General features: G+C 43.7%; 1 protein-coding gene across 2 annotated transcripts in view; it reads right to left on the bottom strand.

Moving 5' to 3' along the window:
• Window positions 1-15,222, bottom strand: part of LRRC56 (leucine rich repeat containing 56) — a 1,196,120-nt gene that overhangs the window by 1,083,780 nt on the left and 97,118 nt on the right. For both annotated transcript variants that reach the window (XM_069624078.1, XM_069624079.1), the window contains exon 2: window positions 7,657-7,729. The gene's annotated coding sequence lies outside the window, so the exon portion shown is untranslated. The remainder of the gene's footprint in view (window positions 1-7,656; window positions 7,730-15,222) is intronic.

Genomic DNA, 15,222 nt, shown 5'->3' with positions numbered 1-15,222 from the left:
CCTCCTGGGTCCCGCCCCTGTGTTGAACTAGGACGCCCTTCTTTGCGTCTATAAATAGACTTGCACGCACGCACCGTGGAAAGTACGAAAAGTACTGTTTACTGTTCACGGTGCGCGGGACACACAAGAGAGTCTAAAACTAAATTCATATCTGTGTATACTGTCCACTGTTCTTGGTGCTCGCTGGTAATTTAGCGTAAGTAACTCCCCCCCAATTAAGTGTCTGACCAGGATGGTGTCTTCCGTGGGGATTTGAGTTCTAATACTAGCGTGAAAGGGTTGACTGCAATTATCCACGTGTGTTGAGGGTGGAGGATTACTTTTTGGGGGTGACTGAAGCCCGGTCTTATGACTTGTTTTGAGTTTGGTGACTGAGGGACGGCGAGGTACGGAGTGAGGCTAAAACAGCTTGTGTAATTAAAGTAAATACTGACCCTGGTCGGTAAATAGAAATCCTTCTCCTCCTGAGTTCTTCTCCCAGTCCTTTTCACCCTATAGCGATTACCTAACCCTGATTTGTGGGTCTGGGGAGGTTCTTGAGGAGGTGAGGTGTTGGTCTACGGGAAGGGTGTCCTCGTCTTCTCCCCCTCCCACTATGGCTACAATCCGAAGAAATGGGAAAATTTGTCTCCCGACCCCAGTCACAAAAACCCCTAATCTTGATTCATCAAACGAGGGCTGTGACCCTCCTGTATTGAATAATGGAAATGACATCGTTGATAGTAAGACAGACAGTGTGATAGGATGTAAGACAGATGAACAAAGGAAGAGTATTTTGGATGTGGGGCGGGAGGTGGATACAGTTAGTGATCTTTTGGGGAATGTGTCAGCAAATAATCAGAAAATAACAAACATTGTACAGGATGTGGAACTATCTCACTTGATTGCACAGGTACATGCAAGGGGCAGGGGTAATGATTCAGAAGATGAGTATGATAAATTTACTCCAGCGGGTTTATCGTTTGACTCCCAAGCTCCTACTCAGACAAGTTTCTTGAGTATTCAAGAGACTTTGCCCGCCCACCAGTCTGTGGAACTTTCTAGGGAGTCAGAGGATACAAAATTGGATGTGTCAATGATGTCACAAACTGTGAAATTGGAGCTAAGTAAACGGGTAATGCTATCGAGAGGACCTTCCACCCCCGTAAATGCTGCACGAAATGGTGTTGACAAGGTCCATCTTTATAACACCCTTCCGCGAATTCAGACAATGGGCCCTTCTAGAATGTTTTCCTCAAATGTCAAATTCCCCCTTCCCTCAGCATCAATTTTTGCTGAGGAGGAGGGGCAACAATGGCCTTTGGAGGAAAACTTTGCTCTGCCTATTAAAGAGGGTGGAATTGGTTCAATGGGGCAAAACGAAAAATTGAGCTCTGAGCCTAGTAATCATTCCCCCCCTCCCAGGCGTTCTCTAACCAGTTCTCCAATTGTGGGGGGTGAAGATCACTTTGAGGAATCTCTGCCAGTAATTTCTAGGATATTGAATCTCCTGGACAAGGGACATGAGTTGACTCACTGGGAAATCAGAGATCTGAAACGGGTTGTATTAGACTCACAAGCAAAACTTAATCGGGTGGAAGGTTTCTTAATGGGCAAAATTGGTAATGATATATCAGGAATGGGGCATTCTATGTTACCCTGCCATGGGACGGCTAAAACCCAAAGTTCCCAAACATGTGTTGCCTTAAATTATCGATCAAGTGACTGCTTAGCAGTAACAACAGCAACTAAATCAACAATGACTGACTTCGCGTCTGTAAATAATAGCTTGGAAACATGTAACAAAGGGGAAAAACAAATCCTTACAGCAATGAAAGAACTATATCAAAAAGTGAATAAAGTAGAACAGGGTGTCTCCCGATTGATCCAGTCCTCTCCCCCAAAAATAACTGGTGGTGAGAGTGAAAAATGTGTGGTGGTTCTAAAGTCCCTGTCTGACTGCCCAGATAGCCCATCGGTTTTAACAGACTTTCTGGAAAAATCAAAAGACGGAAACAGCTCGCTTGTGGGCTCTCAAAATACAGATGATGTATTAATTCAAGATTGTGAGGGTTACTCGCTTTCAAGAGGCCAAAAAACGGTTGGCTATAAGGGCAAAGAAAAGGCAGCAAAAAAAGAATCAATTACTGGACAAGGCTCAAATAAAAACTAAAGAAAGTACAGTCGTAACAAGTGAGGTGGCATTGTCCGACTTGATACAGCTTAATGAAGAGAGTCGAATGGCCCTGCAGGTGCAAAATGTTAGCCCAGACTTAAAATCTCCTAGTCCCGTCTTGGTCAATAAAAAAAATAATAAACTAAAAAAAGGAAAAAATATAAAGATCGAACAAGGGGGGGGGGGGGAGGGAGAGTGTAATTGGTGGAAATACAATCTCTGGACTTGAAAATAAACCTGGGATATCAATTTTGAAGGAGGACGACTGTAGAGAAGTAAAACAGCTTAAATTATCCAACTTCTATACAGTCCTCGAAAAAGGTACTTCAAGCCAAATTCTACCACAGGAGATTTTAAGTCAGGAAGAGGAGGCCCCAACGACATCCTTGGAATCTAACAGGTTGGGCTTTACCTCACTACCGAGGGTTGGTAATCTGGACCCCCTAGTGACAAGCGATGTGGTCTCTTGGCTTCTTCCGGTCAAGGCTCCAGAATCAGAAACAAACTCAGCCACCATAAAAAAGAAGGAGGCTGCAGCGCTAGTTTCATTGGGGTTAAATACTGCTTCACACCAACCCGTAGAAGCACTGAAGAAAGATAATAGTGACTTACCAACAATCATTAAGAAAATTCTATTGGATCTGTCACCAGACGCATCCAAGCTTAGAACCCAGGAACAAAGGGATAGTCAAGATAAGGGAACTCGTAATTTCCATCTGGACCATGAGGAGGCTCCCCCCGTTATTAACATACAAGACGAGCAGTCTCTGAAATACCATACTCAGATAACCCAATCAAGTATGGGGGAAAACTCACAAAGGGACTGGGAGAACCCATTGGAACAACCTTCTAACCTTAAAAATGGTCGAACAATTCCCTATCATGACGGGGATGCAGGCTTGAATCAACAACTAGTCCCTCCAACCCACATTAAAGACAGTGATCTGCTTAATAGAACTTGGCGTCAACCGGCACTTCCCGACTATCCAAGCATCTTGTTATACAATCTATGTGACATCAGCGGTCCACCGTCTCTAAATAGGGCCTGTGTGTTCTCACTGTTTAATGAAATCCCAAAATTGAGATTAATCTCTTCTGCCGATATCAGCTTGATTGACTTTATCCACCCTTCGCGGATGGATCACGTGAGAATAGTCCCAAGGTCTCAAAACATCTTTGACCTTATAACCCAGGAGACAGAGTATTTTAATAAAATGGAGTATGATATCCTTGTCTTCAGTTATGGCCGGGATAAAGATAGGGTCCCGAAAGATCAGAAACCCACTGTGCCACCAAGACAGGAGGAGAGGCGTATCAATAGGGATTTTAACATCTCGGCAAGAGGGGGTGATGACCAAGATTGGAGATGGCTAGCGCTATCCCTGCGAGAATCAATTTCCCAAATCCAGACCTTGCAAAAGAAACTTTAGAGTTTCTGATTTTACGCAGAGTTGGAAAATTCTTTCATGGAACTCTAGGGGCTATTCAACATTAATGACCCCAAATGAAGAATGTATTAAATTTAAATCTATGGATGTAATCTGCATCCAAGAAACTTGGTTGAGTGCTCCGCTTCATTTGGATGGTTTTGAATATCGATACCAATATGCAACAACAGGTCTCCGAGGTAGACCCTCTGGCGGCCTACTAACAGCAGTGAAAATAGCCTGTGGAACGCGTATACTGGAATCTCTAAATTTTGTAAATGGTATCTTGGTGTCTATATTGGAATATAGGAATCTGAATTGTTTGACTCTTATCCTGGTAATGAACATTTATTACAATCCACTAAAGAACGCAATGGACATTTTTTTGCCATCAATTAATACTTGCCTTCTGAACATGCTGCTCAAATATAGAGGCATTGAAATTATAATATTGGGTGATCTTAATTCAGAGATTAAAAATGGAGTGGGAATGTTTAAGAGGATGGGCTCTATTTCAATTAGATCTATGGGTCTATCGGGACCGATAGACGGCGCTCCCTTTTCCACCACACGCAAAAGTATGCAGGGGCACATTTGGTCAAAACTCTTTCTTTCCTGGGGACTCATTCACATGAACCCTGTTTTTGAAACCTCCGTAAATGAGCATACATGGTCGAATGGTAGACAAAAATCAGCAATAGATCATATGTTTTTTTCAGAGCGTCTCGCAGCGTCTTGTGTTGATTTCTGTGTGGGTGATTCCTACACAAGTGATCATAGAACATTGGTGGCCAAACTGCGTTGGAACTTCACTAAACAAATCCAGGATTCCTTTCCAACTCCAATGATAGTGTCATGCAGTGGAAATAGGATTAGATGGCATGATGGCAACATAGAAAAACTTAACGTCACCTTTCTCTATGAATACGACTGTACGGCGCTTTCCACAAGACAAATACTACTCTCCGTCCCTTTTTTCAATGAATATGTAAAACGTCTAATTGACAGCTCCATAAAATAAAAAAAAAATCCGAACAACAAGACCGCAACATGCACATATATATGATCCTCTGGTAAGGGCAAAAAAAAAAATGAAACCAATAGACAAATTAGAGCAATCCAAAAATCCAATCAACAACAGGACATAAAGATTAATGCAATTAGGTCTATTAAACAAGCAGAAAAGAATTGGCTGAAATGCCACAAGATGTAGAGAAAGATAACACAGCGATAACTGCATTAAGGGATCCATCTGCCCGACATTTTTGGGCCTTAATAAGCTCATTAGAAAAAACACAGGCTATGCAACAAACTGTGTGTGTGCAAGAGGATGTCTGGGTTTCCCATTTTTCCATCTTGTATGAAGGAAAGTTTGCAATGACAGACAGTATAGAAAGAATTAAAACGGGAAACTGGCAATGCAATTTTAACGTAGAAGACATAGAAAAGCAAATCAAGGCTTCCAATACTTCAAAAGCTGCAGGACCAAATGGGCTAACTAACAGCACACTTAAGAAAAACCCAGAATTGTGGGCAAAGGCTCTTTACATATTATTTTCAGATATTATGTTGACTCGCACCATTCCATTTTCCTGGCGGATTTCCTAAATCGTTCCGATATATAAAAAAGGGGACAGAAGTTCCCCACGTAATTATCGTCCGATATCTATTATGGATGCAGACTATTTGCAGGAATTGTCCTCTGGAAAATCGAGGAATGGATGCTTGAAAATAGGATACTCTGCATGCAGCAATTTGGCTTCAGAAAAGGTATGGGCACGGAGATAGGGGGCCTAATTTTTACTCTTTTCTTAGAAAAGGCATGTAAGAAAGCCGCCACCCCCATATATTTTGCATCAATTGACCTTTCCCTTGCATTTGATAAGGTGGATCGATCAAGATTGTGGTCCAAGTTAGCTTTAATGGGTATTCCTTCTGGACTCTTAACTATTCTCGTTAATTTACACGAAGACTCCTTAATCCAAATCCGACTAAACCTCTCAGGGGATCTGTCAGGGCCTATACAAACTAGCAATGGCTTGCGACAGGGCTGGTTTGGACCCACTCTCTTTAATTTATATATTAGAGATGTGGATGGGCCCGTAACGGCTGTCTCGCTTGTCGCTCCTAGGATCGAGGGTGGGAAACTCTCTTGGACAGCTTATGCAGATGACATACTTCTGATTGATTCTACTCCGGTGGGTCTCCAGCGTAAATTGCTGGCGTTTTCAACTTATGTGGATGAGAATGGACTGTCTATTAACGAGAAAAAATCAGTTGTAATCTCACTGACTAATCGGAAAAAACTACCTGTGTTTAAATGGAAGATAGATGGATATCCATTACTAAAGGTTCGTTCACTTTGTTATCTGGGTTTCCCTATTTTCTGTGGCGCCTCTGTCCATATGTATTGGAATTATTACCTTGATAAAGTGGATAAACTTATTTATCAAATGCAAAAGGTTGCCATTAAATTTTGTAAGTATGCAGTGACCCCTGTAATCAAGTTTTATAATCTTAAAGTTTTACCCAAATTGATATATGGTTTTGAGATCTTACCGTTTCCAACACATAAATTAGCTGCCAAATTGGAAGCCAAAATTTGGTGGAAAATTTTGTATTGTCCATCTAAGGGAGTCCCGATGTCAGCTATCTGTTTCGAGTTGGGTATTTTATCACTTGACAATAAAATCAAGTTGAAGAGACTAAACCTTTATCGGAATTTACTACTTGCCAAAGAAAATACATTATATGCACTGACTGGCGGTAGATTAAGAACTGGTTCTTCGACTTCAAAGTGGTTGGTGAACCTACAAACGGACTGTTTGAATTACCTTGACTCAGTTTGTTTAACATTGGAGACCTTGATTATTAACCCACTGAGAGTTAAGGAAAAACTCCAATCTCTGGATTGGATGCAATCAGTGGAACAGGTCAAGTCCTCCAGGATCTATAAGCAGATTATTTATGACGGAAAAAAAATGGGTATGCCGGAATCATACTTAAATTTCCTGATCCTAAAAGGAGAGCTGCATACATGCGATTTCACTTTAATGTTCTGTTAACAGGGGAAATTTTAGAAATCCGTTCAGGTACCAAACAGATAAAATTACCTGTCGCTTTTGCCATAGTAAAGAGTCTTCTGAAACATTGAAGCATCTGCTATTACACGGTCAGGCATTGGCAACTCAAAGACTTACAATATTTGGTAAATTTGTTCACGATGCTTCTAGAGTAGATATCGAAGATTTATGTTGGAATATGTTGTATGGTAAACTTAACACATTGAAATTGGCAATCGTGAAATTCCTGGTCAAAATTTGTAACTTGACTACAGTGAATTAATTATTTTATTTTTGCAAAATTGTAAAGTGGAAAATTTACTTGAAGTTCTATTTTTATATGAATGTATGTAAATGTTATAAGTTTAATTTAGGAATGGTATAATATTAGCTCGGTTGCCCTTTTGAGTTAAGAATAGGGTCCCCATTTTCTTTTAAAAACTGTTTTAATGATTCATGAATTTTACTGTTTTGTAAAAAAAAAAATGAAGTTTGTGTTATTTTTTTTTGTAAAGGTTTATATTTTGTAAACCAAAACACAAATAAAAAAATAAAAAAAAGGATGGTCTGTAGGGGGTAAAACAGAGCAACGTCTGCATACTAGTTGGTCTGGAAACCTGCTTCTGATGTCACTTTCTGTAGAAGTATAGAACGTGGATATATATATATATAGTAAATCATCATGGATGAACTTGAATTCCTGTGTTGCTTTTACCCTTCCAGTACCCACACATCTCTCCTGGTCTTGCATTATAACCATTTGGTGGCTGCAGTCCAACACCTGCTAAACGAAAGTCGGAAAAGTACATATGCAATGCCACTGGGGTCCAATGTCAGACCATGGTGCTTCTGAAACTCAGAATCCAGCAGCACACCGAGTCGTCCAAAGAAATGAGGGCATGCCAATGCAAGTGAAATGCTTTATAAAAAGGACCCATATCAGTGTCAACAGGAACATGCAAAGTTGTCAGTGATGACGGCTTCATAAATGATGTAAATATAAACAAGGTACCTCAAAGGTTTGTGCCTCGCACAAAACTGATTTAACATCTGGAAGGAATGCTGGTTTCTCCTTAATTCGTAACCTACAAAAGAATACATTTTAAAGATTTGACAAGAATAATTTAAACCAAAAAGAACACAAGAAAATGTAAGCCTATGAGAGAGGCATTTTTAGAAAGTAAACTATGTACATGTGATTTCATGTTTTCTTTTGTTAACCCTCTGCAGTGTACTAGCAGCAAAAAGAGTGAAACATTGATTTCAATTGGTTCAAAAGTTCTGTAATATGGCACCAATGCGTTTGCAAACTCTGGCCATAGAAACATTTCTGAACATTTAGCTTAACAAGTGAAAATGAACAAACACAAAAATGTAGTTAAAATAAAACGATGATAAATACATACAGCATCAAAACGATTAAAGAAGTAACAGCGGAACGCATGGAAACGTTTTTATCAAAGTAACGAAAAGGAGATACTCAAGGTCCTGGAAGAATATGTATCAAAAAGAAGGAACAGTCCATAAAGCGCTGTAGATACATTGGGCACGAGTTGATATACCATGAAGCACATGAAGACTTCATCGAGTGCAAAAAAGGTAACAACATTACATTACCTCCTGCTCATACTTCCGCATCACAGTTCTCCGTTTACATGGAGGGGAGCTCATTAGATCATTGATTTCAAGAGGAGCGGTGTCTTGATCAGCCGTTGTGGATGCCCTCACACACCAGTTAGTTCAAAGGCTCCCACCCTCTACTAAAAAAAAAAAAAAAAAATTCCTATAAAATGTCCTATAAAAAAAAAGGTAGGGTATGACCAGCCAGAGTGCAGGATAGATGGCCACTATCTGGTTCCTTCTCCCGGTCATAAAAAGGGACATGCACGACTACGAGACCAACTACACTATGTTAATCTCCCACCTCCCTATAAACCCCACTTTACCTTTGGTTCCCAACATGTAAATCCTTGAGAGGAAGGGAAAACCATTCCAGAGACCAGGAATACAGACTTGGAAAATTTGGGAGGCCTGGGGTAACAGGACCAGGGCGCGCTGGAATCGAGGATCAGAAAGCTGTATCCATTTGCAAGCAGCCCGTTAACGAAGGACGGCACCGTCTCGTCCTACAAGCAGCGCCGTGCGCGAGCAGCACTGAATGGAAGCTCCGCGCGATGTGCATCTCCAAATTGCCAAGACCATCTTGCCTGCCTCCCGTGCCCAGCAGGTCCTTGCATTGCTACCCACCAATATGAGCAACATTAATTCTAGCCCTCTTGCTCTGACAGCCCATGGATAGTCCTAGCTCCTTGCAGGACTTTTTCTCCAGCACGGATATCCTGGTCATTTACTGTGCCAGCGTCTGGCTCATTGCGTGAGTTTTCTGTTCCATACCTCCTGATGAAGACGTTGTACAATAGACACACCACGTCGAAACCGGTTGAGTTTTGTCTACAAGGGATGTGATCCATACCACATGTTCATCTTTAGATCTGCCCTTGCGATAGATTGTTTTAATAACTTTTTTCTATTGTATGTTCTTCTGTTCTTATAAAAACCAAAAAAATTACTAAAATTATTAGATGGGTTGTGAGGATGGTGCTCGCTCCCCAGTATGAATTAACTTTGTCGTTTTTTAGCCAATGTTGTCTGGATGATTGTCACGCTGAATGTTGTATGGTTTGAATGCTGCACTATGAATGGTTTGGATGTTGGACTAATTTTTAGCCATGTTTTATATGTACCTCCATTGTTGTGATATGAAATAACATGCTCTTTAAAGTATTGTGTCATTAACTGATTATTTTTCTAATTTTTGTATCATGATTAAACAAATTTGATACTATTTGTAAGCAACACAGTTTAGTTTCTCTGGACAATTTTTCCGGACTGTTGTAGTACAATAATACTCTTGTCCAGAGTATAGAGTTTTCCTGCTCTCTTCTGCTTTTATGGTATCAAATTAAGACAGACACAAGTGATCACAGTTCAAGGATGTTTATTAAACTGTAAAATGGGTGAGGAACGCCTAATGTAAACCTAATTCTAAGATGGGAGAAAGCTATGACCATCAAATAAAAATAATACAGTCATAGTGGCGTCTGGTCAAAAAGGGCCTATACTAAAAAAAAAAAAAAAACTATTGCCAATCCTTATCGCTATGCTACAAAATAGTGTGGAATAATGTTCACAAGAAAAGAAAGAAGTGTTCACAAAATAATAAGTTGGGATGTTATGGACGGGATCTCCCTTCACCACGTTTTTAGCACAGGACAAGGCGGGACCATTGAGCACAGCACACTTCCGGACTTCACCGGCACGAGGTTACAGTTCGTTTCATTAAGATCAGGGCCGTCTGTGTCAAAGTCTCTTTCATGCAAAGTCTCTTGCTTCAGAGGGCCTGATGCGTCAAACAACAAAACCAAAGTTCCTTCTATTTATCTTCACTTCAGGCGATTATTCTTCACCTTTGGATCCCCTCATCCGGCTCCGATCCTTCTCTCAACGTTAGCCTCCCTCAGTCAGGCTCAGACCAACCACTTACTTCGGACATCCCTCATTCGGGTTCAGACTTGTCACAATGTTCACGGGTGTATTACTGCTCACCCTAATTCGCAGGCATCCCTCAAACGGGTTCACATTTGTCAGAATACACAGGTCACTTTGCTTTATCACAATGCAAATTCACTTCCCTTAACTTTCTCCCGGTATCCCTCCATCGGGTTCACATTACCATTTTAGCATAGTTCCTCAGAAAGTCATTCTAGACCCCTTAGATTCTTCCCTTACCCCAAGTCTGGGTCTTAGACCCCAGTCAGGCTTTCCCTAAAGCCTCCAGTCAGGCTTCACACAATTCTATCACCACAATGTTCTCGGATGGGTTACTATTTACCCTAATTTGCAGGCATCCCTCGGTCGGGTTCACACTTGCCTCATTTACACAGTTAACTTAGTTTAGCTTTATCTTGGCATCCCTCAGTCGGGTTCACATTTGCCTCCATAATATGCCAAAGACGTTTGACTGTACAAGGGGTTTGGCTTGACCATCGTATGACAACTTTGACACCTCACGCCGGCCTCCCATAGGGCCTGGTTTGCAAAGACTGGAGAGGGGTATCTGTACTTCTGCCCTCTATATGGCTGAGAGAGGCACAGAACACCCCAGCCAAGCTTCTCTATATGGTAGCTTGGACGAGCAACCAAGCCTTAAGCTCTCAGAAGGTGATGCGGGCTGGTTCTTAAGTACAGTGAGTCCCCAAGCCCCCACAAAGGAATGCCCACACACTATGTTATGTGCTAAGGTTCAGAAATATATACACAATAACACACTTTGTACTCTGGTAATTCTAATATGGCAAATATTTACAATGTCTATGTGGTACCACACTTAGCTTTTGATTCCTTTAAAATGCATCAACTCCTGACAGTTATAATGGCATAGAAATCATCCAGCAAGGTGTAACAGCATAGATCATAGGAAGGAAGGCAGGTTAGGTTAAACAATGGCAGAATGCTTCTTTTGCTACTAAGTTACAGTTCTGGAGGGAGGATCCCCCCCCACCTGGGCAATCTGTAATAGAACTATTAACAAGCCCAGTCAATTAAAGTTTAATAGGTCTGGCTTCAATGGTTTGTCGAGGAATCCCTCGAAGGTGGACTCCCTTTAAAGCAGGAGCCACGGGGCGTCGAGATTCCTCGAAGAAATGTGGAACACTGGCGTTGAGACAGCAGCTTCGATCTTCGTGGTGCACTTTGACGATCGTTCGAGGAAGTCCTGGAAAGATGAGATGTGTTGTCCACCTCGATGCAAAGAGTTTGGTGCTGCAAAGAAGACTGTAAGACAGCGGGTGTCTGGAGATGCTTTGGCGGTCCTCTGGCCTGTCGGTACTGTAGATGCAGCACGTACCTCAGGATAGCTTAGTTCCTACTCCCCCACAGCTTCTCCAACAATCTGATGCAGTGCTCGGCAAGATCTTGTGAAGTAGCGCCGGAGTGTAATGTCAAGCCAATAAAACTTTGTACCAATATTCTTGCAGTTGGGAGGCCCTGGCCGCCCGTGGTATCCGTTGCCATAACCTCTCCCACTCCTCCTTTCCCCATTGACTCATAGGACCACGATACCCGGAGTGTAGCTTCGCTTAGGATCCTGTAGAGATTGGACACCATACCCCTACCCCATTATGCGTTGTGAGGAATTTCTCAAAAGGAGTGAGCTGCTGTGTGGCAGCCCCCTTTACCCCTTGGTTTTGTAGCCAGTTCCAAAGCTGAAGAACTGCATCCTCTCCTTTTCCCCCCACTCCCAAGCATTCCTTGCAGTCTATGAATGACCTCATCACTTCTCCCCAAAACATGTCTTATCCAGCAACAAGCAGCAGAGCAGTGTACTCTCTCCTGGCCACGCCCTCCTTCCTCCTCCACTCGTCCAACTGGGAATCATCATGAAGGTAAGGCCATCAGGCCCATGAAGAAAGGATTGAAGGCATCTACTTATGTTAAAGAAGAACCGTTGTGATTTACAAGCAGCATAGTGTTTTTGCACTATTTTTTCACCATGTGCGCGACATAGATAAGAATTTGCCTTTCACAGACAAGATTGCTGTGGCAGCAAAAACGCTCTGTTGCTTTCGCATCCTGCCTGCATTGTTGCAAAAAATAACCTTTCTGCCTGCTTTGCTTGTCTCTGCCACATTTCAAGATGGCTGCTTTTGCACCCTGTAGTGGAGCCTGCCTTTGTGTGTGACCTGGCCCCTGTGATTGGCCAATGTAATCTACTTCACCCAATTGGGTGCGCCGGGAGTCAGCTCCAGCATCAAAGGCCTTCATCTAAGGCACTGGCTGTTCCTATCCGGTCCTGGCTGTGCATTGTGGGCCTACAACTTGTTCCCAACCCACCAACATGCACCTGGAGGCTTGGTACCTCATCCAGGTGCTCTTGGGCTATGTGATCGCCCCCTCAGCTGTCACGCAAGTGTGGGCTATTGCTATACTGCCTGCTTCATCCTCCGGACTTTGTGCCTCACATGACAATCTCTAAGAAGGTATCTATTCTTTTCTTCTCTTTTATTGTTTGCAAGCACCAATCCATAACACCTACTTCCTTCCTGGACTTCCACCTCCACTACCTACACCCCTGTACTGCTGTGCTGCTTTACCCATTGACCTAAAAGAAATAAAATCGTTTTTAGCTGTACTCACATCCTGCTTTCATGGGAATGTGCTAACAGGTTACCCCCTGTCTGCTCCGTTATCTGTTCTCTTACCCTTGCCATCTCCCATTGTTTCTTAGCTATCCTGTTTGTGTCTCCCTGTGCGCCTGCTCCCTCCTTGCCTACCTCTTCCCACGTACATCAACTGCACTACCTGGTTAAGTGTACCACACTCTGTGCCCCTAGTATGGCACTTTCTATCTCCCCCATCTACTTGATTGCGTGTCAATCTCCTATCCTTCACCTCTCACTAGGTCTGGCAGGAAGGAACACAAGAAGGACATATTGGCCTCCAACCCAGGCCTTCTCATCGCCGACACCTGCGTCAGTGCTTCCGTCAGAGAGACTCTCACCGACATACTCTTTGTAGTTCCTTCTCCCGACATATGGGCACATTTCACCACCAAAACACAGGACATCCTGTCCTCACTCTCTTCCGATCCCCCTCCTGCTCCAACATCTCTTGGGCCCCCTTCGGCCACCACCCAGCCTTCCCCCCTCTTCTCTCCTCCCTTGCCCCAGTCACTCCTGATGAAGTCACTAGACAAGTCCGGTCTATGAAAGCCTCTTCCAAACAGGTGGACCCTTGCCCCTCCAAAACCATCAAAGACAATATTGACACTCTTGATCCAGCCTTGGACAACCTCTGCAACTTCTCTTTCGCCACTGGCGATTTCCCCTCTCAAGCACTCGCTTGTGCTCCCTCTGCTCATACACTCTGCTGACCCGTCCATTCCTGCAAACTATCGCCCGATCTCCATCACCCCTTTCCTGGGAAAACTCCTGGAAAAGCTGGCTATCACTCAACTTACCCTCCATACGGAATCTATCTGCTGGTTATCTCCATGACCATCAGTCTGGCTTTAGAGCATCAAGAGGCACGGAAACTGCTCTTCTGAAAACCTGTGAAGACCTGCTCTCAAACCTTGACACCAACTCTCCCTCTGACCTCATTCTTCTCGGTCTTTCTCCAGCTTTCGATATGGTAAACCACAACATCCTGATCACCAGTCTCTGTGATACTCTGGCCATCACAGATCTGGCCCTCGCATGCCCCCCCCCCTTTCTCTCTGACCGGCCCTCCCAGGTGGAACTATGGCCTTTTCTTGCTTCTACCACTCTCTCTACTTGTGGTGTCCCCCAGGGTACGTACTTGTGGTGTCCCCCAGGGTACAAACCTATCTCCCTTGGTATTTCAACACCTACATGGCCCCCTTGGCCCATATGATCTCTACCTTTAACTCTAACTTTGTGTTATGCGAATGACACACAGTTCTCCTTCAGGCTACTTCCGACCTCCTCGCTTATCCCGGATTGTCTATCCGCAATTCAGGCTTGGTGTGCTGCTAACGATCTCTGCCAGTAAGACACCGATTGTACTCATTGGGACACCTGCTCCCGCTTTCCCACTCGCTGACTGGCCTGCCTCCCTTGGCCCAGTGCCATTACCTACCAATGAGGCAAAAAAGCTTGGGGTCATCTTCGACTCAGCTCTCCCCTTCTCTTCTCACATCTCCAAAAAATCCAATTACCAACTGCAACTCCTCAGAGGTATTCTACCTTTTCTCACTTGCCCCCAGAAGCTCATCTCTTCGATAGCCCTTGTTCTCTCTAGGCTGGACTATTGCAACAGCCTCTTTCTCAATCTTCCTACTTCTACTCGCCGTCCTCTACAACTCATCCATAACAGAACCGCAAGACTTATCCTTGGCCTCAAGCCCGGGAACCACATCTCTCAGGCACTGCAATCCCTCCACTGGCTCCCCGTGGCTTCAAGGACCAAGTTCAAGATCCTCTGCATAATCCACAAGGCTTTCTAGGCCCGGGGCCTGCACTATCTACAACGCTCTCTTCCTAAATACTCTCCCTCTAGAGCCCTCCGCTCAGCCTCCAACTCTCTGCAGGTGAGCCGCTGCCACAAACAGATTTGGGGTAGATCTTGATCATCTGCTGGTGCCTCCCTCTGGAACAGCCTCCCTGCCTCTCTCCATCTGGAGCCGGAACACCTTAAGTTCCGGAAACTCCCCAAGACCTTCCTTTTCTCTTCCTCCTTCTCTCTCCCTTGCTAACCTCCTTTCCTTTCTCGCCCTCCCCAGCTCCCCAACTCTCTTCAGTTTTTGCTGACTGGTTGCCTGGTTCACCTCCAGAGCATAACAGGTCCCCCGCTCCCTGACAGTCTTTTGCACTTGCATCTGGGCTGCTGCACTTTGTTCAGCATTACTGCACTTTCAGCTTCCGCTCCATGAGCCGAGCAACCTCTCTGCACTTAACACAGGGCCCTACTGGACCGGACTCGTTTTTGTTCCCCCCCCTCCCATTCCTAGCACCTCTGTATGTACGTATGCATTACCTAAATGTTCTAGGACCAGTTA

Source organism: Ambystoma mexicanum, chromosome 11 (genome assembly GCF_040938575.1).
Source record: "Ambystoma mexicanum isolate Mex_15411 chromosome 11, UKY_AmexF1_1, whole genome shotgun sequence".
NCBI classification, from domain to species: Eukaryota; Metazoa; Chordata; class Amphibia; order Caudata; family Ambystomatidae; genus Ambystoma; species Ambystoma mexicanum.
Note: the sequence above shows the minus strand (reverse complement) of the source record. Positions and strands in the feature narration are given on the sequence as shown.